Source organism: Octopus bimaculoides, chromosome 16 (genome assembly GCF_001194135.2).
Source record: "Octopus bimaculoides isolate UCB-OBI-ISO-001 chromosome 16, ASM119413v2, whole genome shotgun sequence".
Taxonomy (NCBI): domain Eukaryota; kingdom Metazoa; phylum Mollusca; class Cephalopoda; order Octopoda; family Octopodidae; genus Octopus; species Octopus bimaculoides.
Window position 1 is genome coordinate 24,461,189 of NC_068996.1, and position 4,412 is coordinate 24,465,600.

General features: G+C 36.9%; 1 long non-coding RNA gene across 4 annotated transcripts in view; it reads right to left on the minus strand.

Annotated features, from left to right (window-relative positions):
- Positions 1 to 4,412, minus strand: part of LOC128249582 (uncharacterized) — an 18,963-nt gene that overhangs the window by 11,349 nt on the left and 3,202 nt on the right. For all 4 annotated transcript variants that reach the window (XR_008265683.1, XR_008265682.1, XR_008265681.1 and 1 more), the window contains exon 2: positions 1,264 to 1,340. This is a non-coding gene — a long non-coding RNA (uncharacterized LOC128249582). The remainder of the gene's footprint in view (positions 1 to 1,263; positions 1,341 to 4,412) is intronic.

Here is a 4,412-nt window from a genome sequence, read left to right on the forward strand (position 1 = left end):
ATATATATATATATAATTATTAAATTGAATTTGAGGTTGTGTTAACCTCATGAAGGGATGGTTTCATCCCAAAAAATACTAGTTCAATACCTAGTATTTTCGGGGAATGAATTTCCTTAAAATAATAAATATTTATAAAAACATATTTTATATTCATTTACAAGAAGAAGAAAATGGAGATTGCAAAGTTAATAATTGTTTATTATTAACAACAAAGTGGCCGTCTTCATTTACAGCCATTTCTATTAATACTCAATAAACATTAAATTTACATTTATACAACATTAGCATAATATTATCAGAGGTAAAAAAAGATGTACCTTTGGATGCTATATGTGTGTTTATGAATTCATTTTAGCAGACTGAATGCTACGGTTTATGATTTGTATTGTTATATGCTTGGGTGAGGAGTTTACAGATTGAAAGAATGAAATATTCATTTATAGAGTATGAATAATATATATATAATTTTTATAATTTTATTCATAATTTATAAATGAATATTTCATTCTTTTATTAACTATAAACTTACCTTATTTGTATTTAACTTTCCTCTATCATCTCTATTTACTTTATTTATTCATCTCTAATCAATCTGTAAATTCCTCGCCCAAGCATATAACATTACAAATCATAAACGTAACATTCAGTCAGCTAAAATGAATTCATAAACACGCGTATAGCATCCAAAGGTACATCTTTTTTCCTCAGATGATATTATGCTCATGTTGCATAAATGTAAATTCAAGGTTTATTGAGAATAAATAGAAACGGCTGTAAGTGAAGATGACCAATCTGCTGTTAATAATAAACAATTATTAACTTCCCAATCTTCATTTTCTTCTTTGAAGAGAGACAACCATTTACCTTCACGGTGCTTTGGTGACCACAAGATGGCAGCATGGCCGAAGATCAATGGACAATGGCAAAGGGAGATAATCGCCTAGGGTTTTACCTTAAAATGAGGTTTGTTCCCCTTCAATATTTTAAAGAGGTCTCAGGCCAACAGTGCTTGGGGTCTGAAGATACACTGTAAAACTAAACTCCTTATGAGCAAGGAACCCAGGGTAACCCCATAAACCAGCCTACCCCATTATAATATATATATATATATATATATATATATATATATATTTATGTGTGTGTGTCTTTGTGTCTGTGTTTGTCTCTCCCCACCATCGCTTGACAACCGATGTTGGTGCTTTTACATTCCTGTAATAGTGCTTCGGGAAAAGAGACCAATAGAATAAGTACTAGGCTTACAAAGAATAAGTCCTGGGGTTGATTTCTTCAATTAAATCCGTTTAAGGCAGTGCTCCAGCATGGTCACAGTCAAATGACTAAAATAAGTAAAAAGAATAAAGGAATTAAAGAATATATATAAACATTATAAAAATTAACTTGAAGTTTTATGGAAGTAATTTAATCTTTATGCATTTATATTATTTGGTCAAACGTATCTGGTACTCTGTTGGGTATTATGACAAAGGTTCCAGTTGATCCAATCAATGGAACAGCTTGCTCATGAAATTAACATGCAAGTGGCTGAGCGCTCCACAGACATGCGTACTCTTAATGTAGTTCGCAAGGAGATTCAACATGACACAATGTGACAAGGCTAGCTCCTTTGAAATATAGGTACTACTCATTTTTTCCAGCTGAGTTAACTGGAGTAAAGTGAAATAAAGTGTCTTGCTCAAGGACACAATGGACCACCAGGAATTGAACTCACAACCTCACGATCATGAATCAAATACCCTAACCACTAAGCCACGTGCCTTCACCTGTCAAATGTAATGCTTATTTATGAGGTCTGATCAATAAGTATCTGGACTGTTGCTATAGTAACGAAGCTAAAGCATTTAAAGTGAAGCCACTTGGCACAGATTGACCTTGAACTCTGCTGTGCATGTGCACTAAGTTTTAACATTCTAGCTCACTTTCGCTGTTTACAGCAATGCTTGGAAGAAATGTGTGTAGCATGTGATTGTCACATTGACCATGAGAGAGAAAGTTGAGCAGAGAATCTACATCAAATTTTGCACAGCAGAGTTCAAGATCAATCTATGTCAAGCAGCTTTACTCTGTGTGCTTTAGCTTCGTTATTATGGCAACAGTCCGGATACTTATTGATCAAACCTCACATTCACATTATTTTGAATTAATCATGCATTATCCTATAGGTAAGAGATTTTCATGGTGTAATTGCTTATTTTAAGAATGACATTGTAGGGTAGGTGTGAGAGGCCAGATCTGGTCAGTTTTAACATAAAACTAGTAGAATATATAGACACAGGAGTGGCTGTGTGGTAAGTAGCTTGCTTACCAACCACATGGTTCCAGGTTCAGTCTCACTGCATGGCATCTTGGGCAAGTGTCTTCTATTATAGCCTTGGGCCGTCCAGAGCCTTGTGAGTGGATTTGATAGACGGAAATTGAAAGAAGCCTGTCGTATATATGTATATCGTGTATGTATGTGCTTGTGTGTCTGTGTTTGTCCCCCCAACATCGCTTGACAACCGGTGCTGGTATGTTTACGTCCCCGTAACTTATCAGTTTGGCAAAAGAGACTGATAGAATAAGTACTAGGCTTACAAAGAATAAGTCCTGGGGTCGATTTGCTCGACTAAAGGCAGTGCTCCAGCATGGCCGCAGTCAAATGACTGAAACAAGTAAAATAGTAAAGAAAGTCAAATATAGTCAATTTGAATGCTAAAGTTTTAAATCACTTTTAAACATGAAGTTTGTGTCACAGAATCAAGGGCAGTCTCAGGCAGGTTGGTTAGAAAGGGTTAATAGGGATCAGCCAAGATAGGTCCCTATTTTCATGATCTTGATCAGGGAAATAGATACTGGTTGGTGCGTATCTTTTTTAACATGACATTAATGAGGTTGTCGTTTACCATTTAATTAGTTTCATCATGGGAGTGTTTCAGATTCAAATGAAGCAATTATCCATAATTTTTAGCAAATTAATAAACTTTACCAACCACGTAAATTCTTTTAATTTCTCATCATGACCATCACTTAATACCCCCCACCACAGCCACCTCTATCTTTTTACCACTACACCACCACCACCCTCAGCACTGCCACCACAGCCTCTACCACCACCACAACCATCACCACAAACACCACTAATTACTACGACAGCAGCTGCAACCAACACCACCACACCCATGACAAACAACTACCATAGCTATCTCCAGTTTTCAATTGCAAACATGTGGAGAGACCCAATGCAGGCTCACAGCCCACATTGAGCAACCCATCAGTTACTGATCCAGGAACTAGAGTGGTAGTGTACCTACATCATTCAAGTATGATGATTCAGCTTTTTGATTAACTGAATTACCTGCTCTTGAATTAACATTAATTCCTGAGTATTCCACAGACCCAGAATTGGTATGACACAGTGTGACACAATGTGACATAGTGTGGCATAGTGTGACACAATGTGACATAGTGTGGCATAGTGTGACACAGTGTGTGTGTGTGTGTGTGTGTAACAAGGCTATAGATTTTGAATTAGAGGTACAATCCACCAAATGGGCTTCTATGCAGTTTCCATCAATCTAATTTCATTCATAAGGTATGGGTCAAACTGAGGTTTTAGAAAATGACAAATTCCCAAGATATGGGGTCACATGGTTTTGAGTTACCATACTGCACTTGCAACGAGAGTGTGAAGAATGAGGATATGAAGCATGATCTTTGAATATTGAGCCTCGAGGAGGTGATGACAAGTGACTAAAATCTTGGCGATATGCTGTGCTTGAGAAAATTTGTCAAGCCAAATAAAACTGTAGACATGGCCATTGCCAGTGTCATGTAAATGGCACCTGTGAAATCATAGTCATGGCTGTTGCCAGTGACATGAAAATGGCCCTCAGGACGGTGGCACATAAAACACACCCTTTACACTCTTGGAGTGGTTGGCATTAGGAAAGACATCCAGCTGTAGAAACCATGTCAAAATCAGACTGGAACCTGGTGCAGCTCTCCAGCTTACCAGTTCCAGTCAAACCATCTAACCTATGGAAAACCAACATTGAATGATGATGATGATGATGATGATATACACATACTTTATTTCTGCAGGAATTTTTTTAAAATACAGGCATGGTCTGAAAATCTCATTCCTGGAGTTCAGGATGCCCCCTGGCATGAGCTAGTCTTTAATATATAGATGTGTGTGTGTGTGTGTGTGTGTGTGTGTGTGTGTGTATAAAATATAATTAAGATTCAGTTGAACTAGGTACTTAAATTGAGGCACCTTTCCTATTCGGTATAGTCCGAGCAGTTCGAAGTTAAGTGAACAAAATGTAAATAAGTAACAAGGATGTCCAGATATCAATGTATTATGGCTGTTTCAAGCAGCTCCATTTAATCGATCGATGAAAACATTACAT